General features: G+C 39.7%; 1 protein-coding gene across 6 annotated transcripts in view; it reads right to left on the bottom strand.

The window, feature by feature from the left end:
• XRCC4 (X-ray repair cross complementing 4) overlaps nt 1-23,087 on the bottom strand; it is a 152,741-nt gene that overhangs the window by 63,269 nt on the left and 66,385 nt on the right. The window lies entirely within an intron of this gene.

The raw sequence follows: 23,087 nt of genomic DNA, 5'->3' as shown, positions 1-23,087 counted from the left end.
TACCTCTTTGCACCCAGTGGAGAGAAAAGCCAGCAATCCTAAACTAGGCAATATATCTGGATTTTCACTGCTCCCTTTCTTGAAGCTGAGTGAAGCAGGCTCTGTCCAGGTTCATCCACCTACTTAAAGTACTGCATAAATTCACAAAATGTGCTTTACCTACACTTAAACAACAAACTTCTCTCCACTCTGACAATTACCTACTCCAAACGCAAATGTCAAGACAAACAGATCCCTCCTTAAGCTAAAAACCTCAAAAAATCCCTATTAAAGCATTCAAAAGTTATGCAGAGATTTTTATTCCAGCTATCAACATCCTACAGTATGTTTTCATTTGGTATGCCTGCTTTCAAAATGAAATCTTTAATTACCTATAATTTTCAAGACAATGATATCCAGAACAGCATAAATTTCAGCTGAAATTTATTAAATAATGATATGGTCACTGAGGTTGAAGCTGTTAGGGTAACTTCCATGTTTATTGTGTTTCTGTGCATTTTAGGGTGGTTCAATACTTACGTGGATGAAAGATGCCATAATTTGAGATTCAACACAAATAGTTTTCACAGAAAGTAAATACTAATGAGCCCTGTTTCCCTATTCCTTTCACAATTGTTATCCACATGTACTGAAAATGAAGCAGGGAGGTTACATACGGCCCACAAGCAGCATTTTCACCGTTTCTCAAAGAAACGTGTTTCTGGCCAAGAGCACTGATAAATTAATCAGGGGCTCCCTAGAGCCTCTGCTCACAGTGAAGTAAATGCTTAACACTTAATAATATGACATATTCAGCAGCATGCACTACACTACATCACAGACTTGCAGATATTTGCAGGGTGACAACAGGTATTAGCTGACCTATTTCCAAGGCACAAGCTAATTAACAAGATCCAAAGTCCAGCACAGACAAGATACATTCCTACAATAAATGCTGAGAAGGGTTAAACGACAGCCTAAGTCTCCATAGTAAACTTTAACCAGATAAGCATACTTTTCCAGTGTTAAATGCTGAAAATATGTTAATGATAGTTACTCTTTACCTGTCTGGGGCAGTGTGCCCAACATTTGCACAAACACTATTTTATATATTTCAACATCACTATTCAAAGTTGGCCTCATAATGAATACACACAGAACAGTTTACTGTCAAGAACCAACAAACTTGAATGATTTCACTATCATAACTCCTAGCCTTCCTTTTTGCTGTTCTCCTCCCATACCCTTATTTCAGACAAAAAGTACTTCCCAGAGGTGAACCTCATATACAAAACCTACATTTTCCTAACATAATAAAAAATGTCTCTGTGTTTTCCACCTGTTCAACGTGCACTGGTGATCACAGCCCTCACGCTCAGTATTTTTTTGCTGTTTAGACACAGAATTCTTCTATTGCTAAAATGAATTTTAAAAAGACTTTTTTTTTTCTTCTGTTCCTAAAAAAATAATTTATTTTAATTATGCCAAAAGAAAGGCTTATCATTCAGACAGTCCAGAATTCAATCTCACAAATAGCAGCAGACTGGCTCATATGTGAGGGTGGATCACCAGAAGCTTGGGGATTTTTGTTGTGTTTGTTTCTTTCTTTTAAGCTAAAACTCTTAGACTTGCTGAAGAAAAGATGGAATACACTTGACTCTCACAGTACCATGCATCACCACTGGACTTTAAACACACACCCACTACTACTATCCAAAAATAATTCCCATTAATGAATTCATTTATAGCACTTGACTAAAAGCCAAAGAAAGCTTCACCAAAGTATTATTCATTGCTCAACATAAAAATCTTTTGGAAAAATGAGAGACAGTCTTAGGCACAAGCCTAGTTTTTTATTCTGAAAATACTTTTTGTCTAAATTTAAGCAACGTTTTAGGGAAGGGATGTTCCTTAACTCCTTATGAAATTAAATTTCTTACTTTTATATTATGTAATTCAATATGAGTGACTGTTATACCTTTGAGAAGAATGGTAGCAATTTAAACACAGACATGAGTACTGCTGCATGAAAAACAGTAATCAAACCTCCTACACCAAACATTGATTAGGAAAACAAAATATTCCCAATAGATAACCTACTTCCTGCGAGTAGCTACAAGAAGTAAGATTGATAAGAGAGCAAGAAGGGGATCATGGTTCAAGTACATGGTTCAATTTGTGCCAAGAAGATTAAAGAGTTTAAATAAAAACTCCTGCTGGTTGGAGGGGTTTTGGTTGTTTTGGGGGTTCTTTTTTGTAATTTTGAAGACTGGTATTATTTGGTGGGTTGAGGGAATCTTCCAATAGAGTATTCTAGAAAATAACTGAAAACTAAAAATACTGTCATTGGTTTGGAAGAGGCAGGATGAAACTCAATCAATGCAGTGCTACAGTGTTGGGGACCTGAAACAGAAGATGCTTTTAATACAGAAAAATTCAGGACTCATCATCCAAAAGACGTTTGGAAATACAGCATCAGGGTCTCTGAAATGACAGAAACTAATTTCTGCAGCCTAGTTATAGGCAGGAAGTCCTTTTAGGTTCTAAAACATACTTTTGCAGTACTTTATTTTGATGTACAGAAGTCAATTGTTTAAAAAGAAATACCTTCCAATCTGTCATATCCACCTTTCAGTGTGAAAAAAACAACTCTGTGCATCTTCATTTGTGTATACCATCACCTCTAATGAAAATCCTACCGCTTTGGCTTGGTTAACTATTCATGACAGTGTCACCAAGAAAACAGGATCCAGATCCTCTCAGCACAGCAATAAAGGGCTACAATTAGCACCAAAGGCTTAGTTTTGCCATAAAAAAATATAAACAGGGACCAAAGCAAGCAAAAAGCAAGCAGAAGTTTTCCAGAACTGAGGAATTTGTTTGCCTACAATGACCTAACTTCACACAGACAGAACACACAGCCATGATGTCCAAATTATGAATAATGGACCACAAGCAAGGAAAAAAACCCTGCAATTCAGATTTTATCCAGAGGAAACTGTCACAGACATTACTTCTCTTCACCTTGCTGTTACATAGTCAAGATATAACAAATTATTAAACTGATTAAAGGAATATTCACATTTTCAGCCTGTCGCACTGAATGAAATGTATTAGCTTGATCACAATAAAGAACTTGCAGTTATTACTAAAAAAAAAAATAATCCAGATTGGTATAGAACAGAAAATATTTTTAAAGGACGCAGGCGTTTATCCTGAAGAAAAGCCCTTATTTAAAATTATTTCCTATCCTGGAGATTTCATCAATAGCAGCACAGAATTCTGACAATTTTAATTTTTCTTCTGAATAAAAATTCAACTTTTTCATCAGATTAGTAAAGATTTAGGAAAATTTGTTCAGATTTTCAGATATTAACACTATTTTAACTTCCCTAAATTCCTCCAAGAGCCCTCCTGCTAGCAGAGCAGAAATCCCTGGTTGAATTCTATCTAACTCCAGGCAGCACATGTTGCCCCACGGAATTAATCAACTGAATTCCCAAGATCTGCTCTTTAATGAAGCTGATGATTTAAGTAAAATCAGCACCACTATTAGACAAAATGGGCTGAGAGGTGGCCAAGTGGTCACAAAACCATCACCTCGAGAGCACCAGGACTGCTTGAGAGAGCTGTCCCCCAAACTGCCAGAGAAAGGATAAAGCAGAGAGGGAGCAGAATTTATCACTTTAATCCCTGACTGCAGTGTAACTCCACCAGTTTCGTGGTTTCTCAATCCCAGCATAAATCCCCAGGGATCACCAGGGCTGATAATAATTAGCATCTCTTTGACAGTCTCAGCAGAGCCTTCTAAATGAATGGGTATGGAAATTAACACATCCCAGGGATACAAAGGCAATATCTGCAAAGCAGGATTAAGTCATTCCTGACAGGCAGTTGAGGAAACACCATTCCTACCTATGCTGAAGTTATCCCATATACACAGATCCTGACATTTTTCATGAGAAATAGATCCACTTAGATTACCCAGAGATATTAAACACTGGTATTTACAGTCCGTGCATCTGCTTCAGTGAAAACAACAGGAATACGTCACTATATTAATTTTAGGAAAACAGTGAGAGTCATTTCCCGTTCCCTTTGTCCTGCCCTACTGTATATTCAATTCTTTGTATAAATTTGGGGTTTCTGTACCGTAATCCCTGGGGCCAAGAGGCAGTTGAGATTGAGGTTCTATAAATTCACTGTCAGCTGGTTATTGAAGTTTATTTTTACAAAGAATATCTCCATGGGAAGTGTTTATGAAGACACATTTTAAAACAACTCCAGCAAAAAGTTTAGATCCAGCTACAGAAAATTTATAAATTGTAGTCAGCTCAGTAAGGCAGTTTACATTTCATCCTTCTAGGCTGTTTTACCATTGAATTTTCTATTTGCAAAGTCTATTATTCTTTTCCTGATGTCACCCTTTTCTAAAAACTTTTTAAATACAACACTTTAATTAACTTTTTTTAAAGAAAATAAAAACAAACCAAACAAAAAAAACCACACAAAACACCCTCGTTTCAAATCTGCAGGGAAACTAATCAAGTTATGGTAAAATCTGTTTGCCATAAGGTTTCCTTCTCAATGCTTGTTTATTGGGGATAACTCAGGTGCTCATCTGTTGCCAATTCACATTGTCTTGAAACTACATGGTGAAAAAAATTAGGGTAAATTTGACATGTAAATAATAAGTTTGGTCAGGCGGCATGAAAAAGTCTCTTTTCATCTATCAAAACACAAGAAGGTAAAAAAGAATGCATTTTACACATATCCAAGAGACTCTGAGGGAGCTCATTAATTTTAACCATCAAAACCAAGATCTGTAATAGAAATCCCTCTTTTAAAAATACCTTGAGAAGGGAAATTTCAATGAAATATACAATCAGATGAGATATTAATTTTCAATAATCCACATCGATGTGGTCTGACAAAAACATATCAGTAGTACTATAATTCTAAAAAAGTCCCTGCTTACAAGCATTGCTAAAGGTTATGATTTTGCTTGAAAATACTATAAATTTATAGTGTCTCTACCCCCTGAAAATCAGTACCTCCCTAAGAGCACAAAGAGAAAGCTTTGGGACATAATCAAAGCTTCCTTGATGTGGGCCAGGCAGCCACTTTGTTGAGGCAACATTTTGAAATTTCAATCTGGACGTCTAAAAATCTCCTAGAAATTAAGGTTGTTTTCCCTGCTTTATTTTCCATGGGTGCTTGACAGAAGCAGCACCAAAGCTGGTGGCTTGGATGCTGTGGTGCTCTTAGGCTTGGTCAGAGGCTGTTTGGGGGCAATTTTAGGCCGCTCAGCAACAGCTTTTCAACAATCCACTGTAATTCCTGATTTACTTCATGAAACTTTTCTTCCTCTCTGGCTCTCAAATCTCCTCAAACCTCTGTATTAAGGGTAATTTTCTGTGCACCACAGCTGGATGCACTGTCATCCAGCACACAAGCACTTCCAAACTCAGGCATCAGCACCAAAAAGTTGTGGTTTGAAAAGTTTTGGATGAGCTCAGTGTCCCGGGTGTGACTGTTTGCTGGAGTCATCCTCTGGGCTCCTGGGATGTCCTGTTTGGATCATCTGTACCACCCAGGGTGGAGGTAGGAGGCTTCTGGACATAACTCCCAGCAGGCATGAAGCACCACACAGGTCAGTGAACAAAACAGCAAAGCAGACAGACAGAAGAGCTGAAATCACAAGGCCACAGAAAGCTTTGGAAAAGATTTCTGGGCTGTGATGCCTCAATTCAACGTGAGGTAGTGGAGCCCGTAGTAATTTCTCACCAGGCTTGTAAAGCATAAACCTCATGCCTGGAATTCCATCGTTTTTGCTCGACTCAGATTTTCTGGTGTCTGAGCTGATGTCACTGAGCACACCCAGCAGATTCAGGCCCTGGCACCAGCAGTGGCCAGGCTTCCAATGATCACCTCTAAGGTTACCCCCATGTCAGAAAACATTATTATTCCTAAGCCTAGGCTGTGTAGACGTGGAGCCCAAGGTCTGAAAGTCAGTCCTAAAGAAGAATGTGAATAATCAACATCATTTACCAATTTCAAGCCAGTGATTTGTTAACCTTTATGTAGTCATAAAACCACAGAATTGTGGAAAGGTTTGGATTGGAAGGGATCTTAAATCTCATTCAGTGCCACCCCTGCCATGGGCAAGGACACTTTCCAGTATCCCTGAGTGCTCCAAGTCTCATCCAACCTAGCCTTGGACACTTTTGGGGACATTCTGGGGACTCCACAACCTCTGCAGTTAACAGTCATCTGTGCTGCTATTTGGAATGTGAAGATAAGTAACGTATTTTTTCACCACCACTACTGAAAAAAGGTTTCTGAATTAATACCAATACTAAGTCTCAAACCCTCATGCATGCAGTGAGAGCTGCTGCTACTCCTGTGATAGATTCTTCACTCAGTATGCCTTGGATGGAGAAATACACAACAGGGACTGCAAGATCTGTAGACAATAAAACCTTTTGTCCTTATTTAGCTTTATTTTGACTTTCTGAGTGTGCCCAGAAGGCCAATGGCACCTGGTCTGTAACAGGAATGGTGTGGCAGCAGGAGCAGGGCAGTGACCATCCCTGTGCTGGCACTGCTGAGGGACCACCTCGAGTGCTGTGTCCAGTTCTGGGCCACTCATGACATGGAATTGAGGGACTGGAGTGTGTCCAGAAGGGAAGGGAACAGAGTTGGGGAAGGGTCTGGAGCCCCAGGAGCAGCTGAGGGAGCTGGGAAAGGGGCTCAGCCTAGAGAAAAGGAGGCTCAGGAGGGACCTTGTGGCTCTGCACAACTCCCTGACAGGAGGGGGCAGCTGGAGGTGTTGGGATCTGGTCTGAGGGAACAGAGACAGGAGGAAAGCGAAAGGCCTCGGGCCGGGCCAGGGGAGGCTGAGGTTGGACACCAGCAGGAATTTCTCCATGGAAAGGGTGGTCAGGCCTTAGCAGGGGCTGCCCATGGAGGTTTGGAGTCCCCATCTCTGGAACTGTCCAAGGAAGTGGAGGTGTCACTCAGTGCTCTGTGCCAGGGACAAGGTGGGTATTGGGCACAGCTTGGACTTTTTGGCCTCCGAGGTATTTTCCAACCAAAATAAATGATTCTGTGATTCCATTGCTTGTTAAATTTATTTTCTTATTTCTTTGCATAAAGCATTGGGTCACCCTAGTGCTTGAATAGTCTTTGCACTACCTGGTCTCCTGGACGTGCACATTAAAGCTAGTTTGGAGGTTTTTGGTTTGATCCTGACATGCAGTTCATTCCCTAAGAACCCCACGGGAATCATGAGGACAGAGAGATTGTCCTCCTGTGTACCAAAGGCAGCCTCAAAAACCAAGTGTGAGCTGCACTTGGGACATCCCCCCCAGTGCCCCAGTGCTCAGACTCCTCTGTCACAAGAATGATTGTTTTCCCCATTAAACAACCTTTGAGGAAATCAATACAACTCAAGGGAGGCCATAACTCTGGATAATGTATGTTTTCATAATGATGGCATTTTGTGGTGGATAAATTAGTACCCTCTACCAATAACTTTATCATGTTGTACTTATAAGTCTAAGATTTTTTTCATTTGTATTATACTCTCCAGATTTTTGTATAATAGATATTTCTACTTTAGGCTGAGAAAACATTTCAGGTGGAAAAATCTATCACCAAAACCTATTTAAATTGGAACACTGTTTGCCTGTATTTCACTATATACTTCTAAGGAAGCACAAAAACATTTAAACAAATACCACATTCAGAACAGAAGGTATTTTGCTACCTATTTATACAGCAACATAAAAATGTGGTGCTATTTTAGACATAAAACAATAACATAAATATGTGGCATTGTATCTTTTAGAGAAAAAGACTGATTTAAAGCTTTAAAATAACCCACTCTAAAATCAGTCAGTGACACAAGACCTATGCCCCTCCTTAACATCACACAGCTTTAACCCTTGAACACAAACCAGCCACTTTAAAACTGTCCTTACATGCGAACACACAGAATTAATGACAGCACAGAGCCTAATCACTCAAAATATCATTGTCAAAGGACAAAAGTCAAGATGAGTAAAAGGGAAGTGGTGATTCCTGGGGTGGGCAGGCATAAGGAGGAGGCCAGTGTTGTTGAGCAAGACTCAGACACAAGAAAATCTGTGTTCTAATGGTCCATGAGCCACTCTGATGGCCATTGTGATTCTTCAGCATGTGAAAGATTATAAAGTGTGTCTATAATCCTTTAGTCAATGGTGATGGAGAACAGCTGAGAGTGAAAAGCCTGATTAATGCCTCAAACAATGCTTCTGACAGGACCAAAGGTGACATCAACATTGTGAACTAAGTAAGGAAACAAATTTAGATATTAAATGTGTTTCAGACTTTTAAAAAGTTTTATTTGAAGTATTTTAAAGATTAAACCACTGCCCAAAGTATTCAATGTCTTGAAAAATTAAGTGAAAAAATGGGAAGTTCGATATCACAACCTCAGGAAAGCTGTGATTTTCCCCAGCATCCTCCACACTTCAGTGATGGATTTTGTACTGCCTTCTTTTCTATCCATTCTCCTTCTCTTCCACTGCCTTTACCAAACTTCGAGAAAAACGGAGGAGAATGTGGTGACAGGTAAAAGCATATCATTGCCCAGAAAGTGACAGAATTATTTCAAACCCCTTCCTTCTCGAAGACTGTTCCATAAGAAGTTCATGCCCTTTCCAAATAACCTTTCCTGCAGAAGTGATTTTTGGAATATTTATATTGTGCTTTCCATATGTATAGACATTTTTCCCCCAAATTTAACAAGCTTTAGATCTTTTATTTCTCCTGTACATTTTTAAATTTTGTATAATCAGCTGATACAGTTCCAAACTCTGTTATGCATTTCCCTGTATTTGCTGTGAAATGAGCAAGCTGAACTGAAATCTCATATGTCATTCACTAGGAACAAAGTTCTATTTAGACTATTGCCTTTCTGGACCCGTTCATTTCTCTTGAAATCAATACAAATCAATACAAAACCTCCACTAAATCACTAAATAAAAGACGTACCATGAGTATTATTTACACATTGCTGTCAGCACCTTTTTTTTTTTTCATACCCTATTCCTAAAAGGCTTTTCATGCTGTGAATTTAAAGACAGCATTTAGGATGTCATTATGGCATGTCTTTATATACAGCTGCCATTAAGGTCTTTGTAATGGATTCAGAAATGATGAACATGGAAGGTGCCTCAGTCAGACATGACATTAATGTTTTTATGGCAGATGCACTGGCACAATCTCAATCAACATCACGGGATAATTCTGCTTTGGAAAATGCTACAGGTAATTCTGGGTGCCCTAAGAGGCTCTGAGGATATATTTAAAGAATTTTAAAGATCTCAGTAAGTACTTTGAGAGCAGCAACACATTAATATTTATTACAACACTTACTCAACAATGAATGTGAAACCCAGTCGTGCAAGACATTGATATATGACGAACAAAAAATTATCAATCAGCAGGTTTCAATCAGAATCAAGAAGTTGGTTTAATCTGCAACAACTTCTATTTAGATGCTCCTAAACACTCACACAGACACATCCACAGCACGATTTTTAGTCATCATTTATAACTCATTGTGAATGGACTGTAAAACTTGTGACAGGACCCCAGACCTGTGCTTACACTCTGACCTGGGCTGTTTCTCTTCACCAGGTCCTTGGACATCTGCAGGGCTCTCCTTGTCTGGCTGGGCTGTGACCATGAGCAAAGTCCAGCACTGACAGGGCATAGTCAGGAAGGATCTCAGCTTCAGGAGATGTAACCCACACCACAAAAAAACCTGTGCTGTACAGGGTATGGACAAGCTGGGACATTCCCAGGGATTTTTAAGAGGACAGTGGTGGAGATGAATGGCAGAAGACCATGGCAAACAAGCTGGCCCCAAGTCAGTCAGACTGCAGGGATGTAGAGCCAGGATGCAGGGTGAGGTCAGTGTGTGTGATGGAGAGAGCCACAGCCAGAGTCATTACAGGACTGGCCTTGCTTCTCTGGAACACACTAACTCTGGGATAGTCTTTCCATATGGCAAAGGCTGCAACCCTTAGTGAGAAAAAACAGGATCATGCCCTGAGCTGTGCTCATGTTTCACGGATCCTCCCCCAGGCAACATCCCTGCGAGCCACCAGAGCCAGAAAGCACCAGGAAAATTGTACATTAAAATGGGAATGACAGGGGCTCAATCACCCAAACCCCAAACCCACTTGGAAACATAAACCTCAAATATCCAAGCCCAGGAAAGATGGTATTTTCTTCTGATAAAGAGTCTCCCTACTAAGTTTTGCTGATATGCAGAGTATCAGCTGCCTGAGGGATTACTGAAGGGTGAAACACAGCCTGGACTGGCAAAGCTTGCTGCTATTTCTCTACCCCTCCAACAACATGCAGCAATTCTGGGAAAAAAAAAAAGGATATCTATATATAGGGATAATTTATGATTGCTTGATATTTTATGCAAACTCAAAATATCTATATGCAAGAAGAAAATCCTTTTCTATATTTAATGTATTTTTGTAATTTCATTACACTGGGCAATTCTCATGCCCTTTTACCATCAAAAATACGTTTAAATTATTAAGACGCCATGGAAATTTTAAACACTTCCTGACATTTTTCCAAAACAACAGTAACTGTAATGGTAAGGTTTGGTTACAAAAAGTAATAGAGTCTCCCTCTAACTAAATAAAGCTTAGAGAAAATGGGATTTAAATACAAAGGGTGTGTAAACACACACTCCTTTTCCCACCACAACAAAACAGACTGGTTTAGACTGAACAGAGTTTTTACTCTGGCACCCTGCTTCAGGGAAAAATATCAAGGGATGATCACTGTGATACAAACCACATGCTAAACTCTAGTGATGAAATACTGTAAAAACACAATGTCGTGAAAGAAAGAACATCAGTGGGTTATTTCCAGAGAAATTTGCTGAAGATTTTGGAAGGTATGAATGATTTTACGACTTATTCTAGAGAACCACAGAAAAAAAGGTATTGCAGGCTACAAAGACCCAAAGAGTTAAGCTCACTAACAGTAAAAGCAGAATAAAGTCACTAGATTAAGCAGGTGATGTGTGGGATGACAGAAAGCCGTAACAAGGGTCTATAAGCAGAAAATACTGTATCATTTGATTTTTTTACTCTTTCGAGGAAAAAAAAGAAATGTAAAACAGAGAATCCTGGTATCACATCTTCTCAAGTTAAAGGTTCCATCTTAGAACTACTACTAGCTATCCTGAGTAGTGCTGTATTTGACAGCCTGATCCTTAGAAAAAATATGTTGATATTATTTAAAGCTAGAATTTTTGCCTTTAACTAATGTTGTTTCTAACCATCATAATACTTGTCTTAAAAGACATTTCAGAACCTGCAATTTTTTTTATTGGAATGGAGTAATCATTATTATATCAGTATCCCTAATTTAAGAAAAAACAAAAGGAAAAAAAAAAAAGAAGAAATCACACAGAATTCCAAATTAGACATTTAAAATAATATTTTCCTTCCTTGTGTACTCCAGATGGAGCTGGGAAGGCTCCACAGTGCTGCCCTCAGTCCCATGGTTGCTGGTACTGGGTGTTATTTTGGCATCCTGCCTCCCAGGAAGGACAGTCTGGTCTGACTCCTTGTGGAGGAGAACACTGTGCAGAAGAGTGAAAAATGTCAGAGCAGAGCTCAAAAGCAGAGAAAGATACATCTAATCTTTGCCCATGCACACAACACCCTCTTTGTTGACCAACAAAAAACACATTAAAACCTCCAGGACTAGGCACAAAGTACTGGTGTGAATAGCGGCTGCTCAGATGAGTAACACTTTTATTACATATTCAGAACTGAACACTTTGGCCAGAGACGGGGCCAGAATAAACCAGAGCAGCCTCTCTGGAAGTTAATGGAACTATAATGAATTATACCAATTGAGAATTCAGAGTATTATTCTGGGACAGAGACCGCTGCTGAAATGCACAAAACAAAGCAAAGGCTAATTGCATGCTGGGCATGAATGCAGTCACTTCAAATTGTATTTCCTGAAAAGGCAGCTGAGTAATATCATTACCTGAGAAATACCTAGAATCCTTCTTGGCCATTCCCTGTCTTGCAAAACCTGCACGTAGCATCTTTGTTCTTTTTTGTTAAATTATATGAAAGAGCCTAAAGTCCATTGCTGTTCTCGTTCCCCTGAAGTAACAGAAAAAAAGCACTACCACGACTAAAACATCCATTTTTAAACTGCTGACACACCAAACCTAATCTCAGATATGAAATTCTATTTGATACAACAAATCTTTCCCAGCCTTGGAAAAGCTGTAAGGAGCTGCATGGCCAGGGCAGTTTTGGGAGGACATTCCCAAATTCAATTCCACATCCTGATGGGCTCCCAGTGCATGCACTTTGTTGGCTCCTGGACTGCTGCTAGCCTGTGTGCTCACACATTAGAGCCTCTTTATTTTGGTGCTTTAAAAAAGGAAAATGCTCTGTGGCTTCACCATTTACCCTCAGGAACCCTCACTACAAAAATACCTGTTATTTCCTCTAACACTGTTTTCACTAATAACAACTATTCCAGCTGATAACAAGAACTGTGTTGATCTAGTCATCCAAGGATATCTAAAGAAAATAAAGCCACCTCCTCTCTGCCAGACAGGGATTTTAAAACTCCTCAGGCCCATGAGCAACAAAGGGATGATTTGTTCCCAGAAGCAGCCATGAATTAAAAATGTCAGTGTTGTCCTGAATGGGGACAGCAGCAGCCTAGGCCACTGAGAGAAGTTCAGCTCAGACACCAGGCTGCTTCAAGGAAAGATTTGGGGGCTGTTTTCCCTTCTAGTTTCCTACCCAAGACAAAGGACATGGATACACAGCAGGATTAATTCACTGCTGCCGGGATAAGGGTCATGAATGACTGAGCCACTGGCTGCTGTTCATAAATGCAATGTCACATCTCTCCTGCAGTAATTTTAGCAAGCCACAGTGAGAAGAATGAAGTGGGAAATAGCTTAATCTCACCAAAATGCAGTGCAACTTTTTCCTGTCTGATGTCCCATTTTTCAAAAAATAAAGAAAGATAAATTAAAATGCAGCTTGTGCTGTCCTTTACTGCTACTACTCATTGCTGCAGAAGGAAGGAGCAGGACTGTGAAACAGACACAGTTCCCACCTTAAAGCTGCAAAATCACTAATCTGTACCACAAATATAACACCTTGTCTCCCACCAGAAGACAGGAACTGTGGATTATATCCCACTGCCCCACTAAGGCTCATCTCCTGTGCCCATTCCTTTCCCTCCAATTCAACAGGGACTGGCTGACAGACACTCCGGCCCAGGAGGAACTCACCAGTGGTTTATTTTAAGGCAACTTTCCATCATTCATGCAGTAAAAATTCTCCTCAGTAGGCTATAGACATATCCTTAATGGGGCTGGGGCTTTAGGAAACTATGTAATGTCTTTTAGCAATAAAATATAAGTATCTCCTGAAAGTGCTGGCTTAACTGGATGCTCAGTGCAGCTCTCCAGTGTCTATGACACCTCAGTGGCACAGTTGGCCTTTCCCTCTACATAAACTATCTCCTGTTCACATAAAAGAGTCTACAATGGGATGGCTGCATGTCTTCCATCCTCAGTTATCCTAAATACATCATCTCCTCTCCTTGGCTCTCTGAAACTCAAAGGTCCAGCATGGGGGTTGATCTCTTCTGCCCCCTCACAAGAGACAGGACAAGAGGAAATGGCCTCAAGTTTCACCAGGGGAAGATTAGTTTGGGTATTAGGAATAATTTCTTCACACAAAGGGTTTTCAAGTGCTGGATCTGGTTGCCCAGGGCAGCAGTGGAATAATTCTTGAAAGTGTTCAATAAATGTGTGGATGTGGTGTTTAGAGACGTGGCAGTGCTGGCTTCACCATCTGTCTCAATGATTTCTGAGGTCTTCCCCAATCTTAGTGAATCTATGAGTCTACAATTTCATATTTCTCTGAGGTGGACAAGACCTTCCTTGTCTCAGGGTGCAGGGAGAATGATGCCTGTTTCCAGCATAATGTGATTTTCCACCTATTATTTCCTCAGATTATCAAAATTCAACTGTGCTATGAAGCTAACTGGGAGGTTCTCAGGCATTGAAAGATCTTTCTGATGTTTATATGCCTAAAAGAGAGTAGATTTTTTTGTTTGGCAGCCCCTGAACCAAGTGCTGGAACCAGGTAAAGAATAATGCACCAGGAAGCAGCTCAGTAGCCTAGAAAGTGACATAATTCACTCACACAGGCACAAAAACCAAAGGCCAATCAGAGTTTTGATCTTGCTGATGCTTTCTGAAAATGACTGACATCAATGTCATGATTCAAATATCTTAAGGATAGCTTGAAAGCACTCACAGCCCTCAAAAATCGTCTGTTGGGGATCTTCTAACTTCTGCCCTGCTTCATAGGCAAGGCTCTTAAGATGTTTGGACTCATGGCAGAGATAGGATTTTACCCTTCTTGTGATGTGGTCAATGTCACCAAACTGCAATAATTGAGGTCAGCTGCTCAGTCTGACGGCTAGCTGTGCAACACTTTTCATTCCTCTCTCTCTCTATCAAAAAAAAAAAAAAACAAAAAACCAAAAAAACAAAAAAACAAAAAAAAAAAAAAAAAAAAAAAAACAAAAAAAAAAAAAAACAAAAAAAAAACACACCAGTTTAGGCAGAGGGAAGTGGGAAATGGAAGATCACATTTCCATCATTCACAGCCCGCCTCCATTTCTGATCACAAGGAAAAGACAGATGCATTCATGTCACAAATGCCAAAAATCTTTATCAAGTCCTTGGTGGGCACAAGCACTTTTTACACATTTCCCTAAAAGCTGCAAGATTCAATCATTTTTTCTGGGAAGTTTAAACTACAAGATCCAGAAAGAAAATAGTTCTCTGTTCTCCACTTTGATGAAAAGTTAAGCTAAGTGCACAATAGGAGCTTATCCCTCCTGGGCACGCAGAGAGGAGGTGTATTTAAATTTCATCTGTATCTTGACGGCATTTTGTGCTTGGTTAGTGATTTGTTAATGTCTTCGGAAGATACAGAAACTTGGCAGAACATGTTCCTAAATTTCACTGGTTAATGGAATAATTTTAAACATGGGAGGGACAGAAAAAACAGCAAGGTGAAATAAAAATAGGGCTCATCACATGAAAAATGAATGACAGTATAGTGAAATGACTGAAAATCCATTTAACCTAAAAATCCATCTGCATTTCACATCAATCCCCAAGCTTTCTTTTGCTTTAACAGTCAAGGTAGGTGACGATATTGGAATTGACCTTTTTGCTCAACAGAACTGAAATCAAATCAGGTGCAATTTACAAGCAGCTTCCACTGGAGCATCAACATGTTTTGAATTTGCTACATAAAGGCTCCTTTTGCAGGCAGCAGCCACACAGGCAGCAGTGTTCTGTGGGGAGGTTTATTCAGCACGCCTTGAGACGTGGCTGGGAACTGTGACTCAGATTTGTTGTTGTCAAGTGAGGGAATCAGGAAACTCTGTCTTCAGGCAGGCTGCAAACAGTGCTGGGTAAAGACAAGGCTGAGCAAGGGACAGACTTTGTGAAGGACAGGAAATTAACCCAGTGGTCTCAGTGCTAATTGAACCAAGGAGCAGTGCTAGAATAAGGATAATGATTGACCTCTGGATACAGATGGAAACTGATGGCAAGCAGCCAGTGTCTCACAGCAAATGGTGAGAAGGTGATTCAGGTCAAAGGAAAGGCTTTGTTAAGCAGCTCTGTTTAGCACAAGGACTCAACAAAAAATGGACTGCTACACAAGCAACTCACACCAAGAAAAGTAGCCAGGTGAATACCACAGGTGCTATGAGGGTGGGGAGGCCCTGGCACAGGGTGCCCAGAGGAGCTGTGGATGCCCCTGGATCCCTGGCAGAGTCCAAGGCCAGGCTGGACATTGGGGTTTGGAGCAACCTGGGACAGTGGAAGACGTCCCTGCCACTGGGTGATCCCCAAGGTCCCTTCCAACACAAACCAGTCTGTGTGATCTACACACAACCCTGTCTCATGGATTTTGTGGGACTTTTACAGACTGGCCAAGAAAATTACTTACTACCAAATATCCTTGTCATTTTGCATATCCTATATATCTTTTCCTTTCCACAGCAAAAGAATGTTCCAGCAAACCCCAACCAAAAAACACTGTAAGTCTTCCACATATGGAAAACAGGAGTCACTAGTAACCAAGGACAAAGTGTCTTACCTAACAAGAGAAATCCAGGGGTTCACAACATGCAACTGCTTTGGAAAAATCAGCATTTCCAGGAGATTTACTCAAGGTTGCTTACTGCACCCCATGTAGATGTTAGGGGCTCTGTCAGGTAACACCTGACAGAGTTTCCAACACAAACACACACATTTTAGCACCTGCTTCATTGTCTTTCCCCTCACTCACACAGTGATCAATGATGCAAGAAGCCACTGCCTCACTTTGCAGAGATGTGTCCCAAATCCTATCAGATATTCATTCCCTGTCTCCTGGACCATATGGCAGCTCCATGGAAGTGACTGTTTTTACTTTCTTCTCCTCACCTCTTGAACAAGACAAAACGAACACCAAACCCACCAAAAAAAACAAAATAAAATTTCACTTTCATCAAAATTCTCCAAGCCTTGCTAGAATTCAAAGATTGCACCCAAAATGTTTTGATGCTTCCTGCAAGAGCAATGAGCTACTAGTGAGACATTTAGTTAATGATACTGTACCCAAAGCAGACCAAATTTCATGCCTAACTAGAGAAGTTAATATTTGTTGAGGTGTAATGAAATAAACAATGAAGGTGGGAGTATATAATAGCTTTATTTCATATTTAAAATGTGTCCTCCTTTTTTTTTGAATTTTTTTTCCTTTTTTTAAATTAATTACTTTGATGCTTTCAGCAGATGAGGTGGATTCACATCATGTGGGACAAAATTTGAATAATCCACTGGAGAGTGCCAGAATGCCAACATCACCCCCTCAAAGAACCCCTGGGGATTGCAGACAGCTTAACCAGGAAAGATCTTAAGGAAATTGCTGGCAATCAGATACTCCTGACCTGACCCTTCTCTCCCAGGAACCCATGTAATAGTATCCTTGTGAGAATCCAACACCTGGCTATAGATTAAAGAGCTGTTTTTTTCCTGACTGAGACAACAGCTCACAGTATGGCTTATTCCAAATGAACCCTGCTTTTCCTGTATGGAATTGGAGACAGTTGCAGGATCAGCAGAGGGAAGTATGGGGGCTGTCTAAGCAGGGGCAACATTGCAGCCAGGTGAGAACACCTGGAAGATCCAGTCTCAGCTGAGACAAAGCCATGCTCCAAGGTGCTCTCCTACAAGCTGAGTTTATTTCTCCAACTGAAATAAACACATTCATTACAGAGACAGAATTTAAGACTTTTGGTCTTGCCTGAACCAGTTACATCCAATTTCTTTCCAAGCTACTGATGGATTAACCCATTAAATCATGCAAATTACTTTGGTCACTCTTGACAGCTGAGATTTTTAGCTATCAGCATAGTTACCAAAGAGCTGCATATTCACTTCTGTGCTGAGGATGTTTTACATCCTTATTAAATAACAAAAAAACAATCTCTGCTCTCAAAGGGAACAAGGAATGCCTTGGCACTGAAGTGGGAGTCATCTGACATAGGCATAGTAAACTGGTTTTCTGCCATGCACATCAACACCAAAGACTAATTTATTTTGATTGTGGCTTTCAAATAATTGAGGCAGTTGTTTGGTTAAAAGAGGGTAAGAAAAACTATCATAGAATAATTGCCAATTTTTATTATATTCTTAGTATATTCAAAAATACTGGTACATACAAATGTATGGTAATGTACCTTTTTTGTTTTATTTTAATTACCTCGAATTTGGACACAATTAGTATCTACACAACAAGATGTAAATTTTACCCCATATACTATTCAAAAAAAGACAACTAAAGATGGTCACTAATTTTAATTAATATTTAGATATCCAGATTTCTAGAACAATGTTCTGAACTGCTCACAGAGCCCAGATTTCTGTTTCTATGAGGAGTGATACTGTGCCTTTTTACACACTGACAGAATTGGTAATGAGTTATGAATGAGTTATTACTGACATTTTTATAAGCTACAAGGGAAGAAAAGGTTTGCAGCTTGACTGTAGGGATATGCTCTCCGGAAAAGTTTTAATTTGGGAAGAATTTAAAAGAGGGCCCAATTATTTCAGTGTGATTGGTCCCAGGTGATGACAATCACACCTATTAAGTCACAGGAACAGGAGCAAAGCTAGGTAAAGATTTGTGAAATGGAGATGAGAACTGTAGGAAGATGAATCCATCTGTGAGCACCTTTTATTTAAATCTACTTTCTTAAAACAAAGTTAGATACTTAGTTTCCAAGAAAGGAGGGCCATACTTAGGATGCCCAGAGTGTGTTTTGCACCTCTTTTCCTAAATATAAAGTTCTGAACCTCATGAATTTTACTCTCTCTGGAAGGTTAGCAGGTCTCATGTTTTACGTGTCCTAACAGAGTAAAATTAATCAGATATAAAAAATGTAAATAAATGAGGTATTTGTATGTACAAGGAAATACACACTCCCTGTGCTTCATATATGTTGAGTTCCCTCTCCACCCAATTAAAAACAAAAACAAACAAACAAACAAACAAAAATATAAAAAACCCCCACAAAAAAAAAACCAAACAAAACAAAACAAACAAACAAAAAAACCAAAAAAAACCCCCACACACTCAGAGTTTACAATAATTTTGCTTTGGCATTATATCCCTTATTACTTTTAATTTATACAGTAAGTAAGAAAAAAACCTCATAAACTAATAATATGCTGCTGACAACTCCAATTTTGAAAATGTTTCCCCTCTATCGGATTCTATATGGGAAAATTGTGTTTTGGATGTGTAACTTTGTGTTTGATGTGCCTGGACACAGGGTGTGTAACTGAGAGCTCCTGTATGAGGTCACGTGGCCTGCTGTACATAAGCCAGCAAGTTCAGGTTAAGTTTCAAATCCAAGCAGAATACAGCAAAATGCATGACAAAATCTGAAGCAGTAACTATTGATATAATTTGCCTATTGTGTTTGGATTATTTTGAAGCCATTTTTCCCCTTCCAAGTTTCACAAATTTCTAATATTCTGCATGAAATTTGTGCACGTGATGTATGCAGCATCATGGATATTGAGGAAAAAGGTCTTTGAGAAGAGTCTTTCCTCCTAACGATGAAAAGGAACTTCTCAGCCTTCAGTAAAATGATGGGCAAAAAACCCCTTTTTTTCCAGAAGTCTGGCAACATGCCAAGTGATTTATGTGGCATTTGTGTATCAGTTTTGTGCCATCATTTAGGGTTTCCACTGAGTAAAAGAATTTTTTCTAGTGCAATTTTATGACCTCACTCTCAGTGTCTTTTAGATTGATCTATGTGCCACTTTAAGAATAAAAGCTTATGGACACATAGGAAGGTGACTTTAGAACAGTACCTTTTACCTGAAATGGACATAAATAACAAAAATATCCAGTAAAATAAGCAGGTCAGTAGAGAAGAGGAGGAGAGAATTAAAAAAAAAAGTTTACAGGAGTATTACAGTCATTACTTTTAGATGAAGCAAGGAGATTTGCTTCTTCTTAACCAAAGGTGTTTCAAAGCATTAAAATAAAACAGTTTTCTATTCCTATTTTAGATAGCATGATGATTTTGACATTTCCTGAGGTGTAAAATCTGTTTCCTATCAAGTTGCTACTGGTTTAAAGACACAATAAAAGGGCTACAGGATGCAAAGCCAAACAGGGAAACCAACTCTCAAATCCAGCCAAGATCCACCAGACTCAGAGAATGCAGCCTCGCTGAGAAAACTTCCAGTTTTCTGGGGAATGTGCTTTAACCTGGAAAAGCAATAAATCAATGGAACAACCACAGGGCTTAGTGCAATGTTGAATAACCCAGCTTTTAATCAAGATAGGCTGTCTGCTGTGATGAGACACTGTAATATAGATGGGAAGTCATTAAGACAATTATGGCAGTGAGTGTTGCACAGCTGGCCAGAGGAAATGCCCTCCCAGGGAGAGCCACACTCCAAATAAAATAAACTGGGGATTGCACCCAGCACTGGGGAACTGCCACTGCCTGACTCCCCAACAGCCCACCCAAAACACACAGGAAATGTGGAGTATGAGATGGCAGCCCAGAAAATATTCAACTCAGCATCAGAAGAGCTGTCATCTAGAATGTGGAACAGCCACAGGTGACAGCAACTCTGCTCGAATGTGCTGCTCCCTGGTGCGCCAGCAACTGCAGTATCCAGGGTTTGTTGGCTGGCACTGATAGGCAGCCCATTCCCTAGCTGAAAATAAGGGCTTTTATCCCAATGTTCAGGGTAGTCCCTTTTAGGAACCTTTCTTCCTCAAGAACCAATACTTCTCGTTGTTGTAAGAATCCTTCTCCATGAGCCAACAGCGCTAAACCAAATGTCAACTCCTCTACAGTACAGACACATGTTTTCAAGAAGGGAATGCAAATGCACTGTGTTTTCTGCATGTCAGTTATCTTGTTTTCAGTGTATCATGAAATATACCTAAATATTTTTGATGCTGTTTCTTCCTGTCTGAATTGCAACTGCCAGAGGGCAGGATTAGATGAGATATCAAGAAGGAATTGTTCCCTGGGAGGGTGGGGAGGCCCTGGCACAGGGTGCCCAGAGGAGCTGTGGCTGCCCCTGGATCCCTGGAAGTGTCCGAGGCCAGGCTGGACACTGGGGCTTGAAGCAGCCTGGGATAGTGGGATGATAAAGTTCAAAATGAAATTGTGTGACAGAGCCTTCCTGGGCAGGCTTGCATTTCACTGTGCACCAAATTCAGTCATTCCTGTGGTTCCATCATTGTTGAAGAACAATTTGGTGTAATAAAAATAATCTCTGACAGGTCGTTTAAAGGCACCAGATCCCAAAAGGACCATTACCTTGGGCACTAAACAAATGCAGGGGCTGTGGATTCAAGGAGAAACAAAAGCTGGAATGGGGATTGCCCCTGGCAGCTTATTGATGGCTGGCAGGAGTTTCCTGCTCACCTGATAAGCAGTGGTTCTTCAGCTGTGGATTAGAAGAGAATGAGGCAGAGCAGGGCCGTGGTGGCACAGCTCCAGCACCACTGATGTTGCAGTTTCACAAACGGGGAGTTAAATTCACTGCCAACAGGTGCCAAAATAGGCTTGGGAAATGATTATTCTTGGGAGGAGATAACATTTATGAAGGCACTGTTTCATTAATGGATTTAATTTTGATTTATTTACTTAAGAACTTGAACTTTTACTTTTTGATTTATTTTACTTAAGAACTTTCCTTTGCATGAACATATTGACACCTCCCCTCACCCAAAAAAAAAAAAAAATATATATATATAAATCCACCTCTGTTCAAAGTGCACATTGAAGAATTGTTGAAATCACCCTGATTTTTCAGCTGAGGAGAAAAAAAACAACACTGGATTCATGGGTGTGCATCAAGCCTGGAATCACCAGCATGGTCTGAAAATGGTTCTAAAATAAGGGCCTTACTTTTTATCTTAAATATAATAAAGGCATATTATTTCATGATTTATGCAGAAATTAAATTGCAATTGAAAAGATTTTACAACTCATCAAGGAAATAAAAGTTCTTTCATGTGTAACATTTAGTAGTATGCGGATAATACAACAACATTTTTACATTTTACCTTAATCAATGTTGTTGCACGTAACTGTGCAGTGTGATCAGTAGCTGCTCTAAGTTTTTGACCAATCACCAGACTTTCAACAGTCTTAGCAAAGCATAAATCTGACTCTGTCAGTTATACAATTTCACTGAATAATGACTCATTTTGGGACAGCCATTCAGCTGCATCACTTTGTATGCTGACCCTGGAACAATAAGAAGGTGTGTTGAGACTATGCAGAGATATAGGCAATTTTGATAACTTTCATAGAAAAACGTCGAATATGTTGTAAATCCCTCTTAGTGCAACAGTCACAACAGGATTTTTAAAGGGCTATGGAACATCTTGATACTTGTACCGTAAATGTATTTTGACCGTGGCAGCTGGTGTAACACAGAGGGAACCAGTTTGGCTACCACAAGTATTTCAGAGGCATAAAACCATCAGGTTGTGGGGGAAAAAAATCAGTATCAAGTTTCAGAGGGAAGGAATAAAAGGTATCTACAGCTTTAAGGGAAAGGGAAATGAGATTATTCCTTGGGATGAACCATTTTCAATTACAGCCTGACAAAACCAGAAATAATTTAAACCAAAAGAAAATTAAAATGGCTAAGTACTAAAACTCCTTAAAAACAGACTTTTAAAGAGAAGCCTTCACAGATGGAACTTCAACTGCATGGCACAGCCGGGTGCTGTTACAACAGGCTTTTTTTATTATTATTAACTTTGATCAAAGCTTACTAACCAGCAGCACCAAGCCATCAGTGGATTGGACTACACAGGAGAGCTAATTAAATTTAAAGGGCCACAAAGTCTTGAGGGCATAACAAACAATCCCCAAGGAAGGAGCTTGAAAGGAGAGGGTGAGAACATTTGCATGGTGAGGCAGTGGGAGAGGGCAAGGTGCTTGCTCTTATTTACTGTGGGCTCTGCAGAGAGCTTAATATAACCAATTCGGAATCTGTCCTTGTCATCAAACATGCAGAAAAGTGTGGGCACTGAATGTCTGGGGGAATATGGAATATTTCCACACACCTTGGCAAGAAACACAGATCGTAAAATTTTATTTGATCCAACAGGGCAGATCATGACATTCCTCCTTACCCTAAGGAGGTAACTTCTACGAATTGTAATGTGAGATATAACTACAGAAATTAGGGACAAGTGAAAATAAAACAGGATGCAAGCTGGCTGTAAACTGGTGCTCAGCACCTTGTTTTGTCCAGAGGCAGATACATATAATAGAATTTATAACCAAAAACAACAAAAATAAATCATAAAACAATTTCTTCCATTGCCTAGATCCCACCTGCTATGTTATCCTTTGTATCTACATTAGATTGCAATAATTAAATCCTTCCCTGCAGT

Source organism: Prinia subflava, chromosome Z, assembly GCF_021018805.1.
Source record: "Prinia subflava isolate CZ2003 ecotype Zambia chromosome Z, Cam_Psub_1.2, whole genome shotgun sequence".
Taxonomy (NCBI): Eukaryota; Metazoa; Chordata; class Aves; order Passeriformes; family Cisticolidae; genus Prinia; species Prinia subflava.
This window is presented reverse-complemented; position numbering and strand designations above follow the sequence as displayed.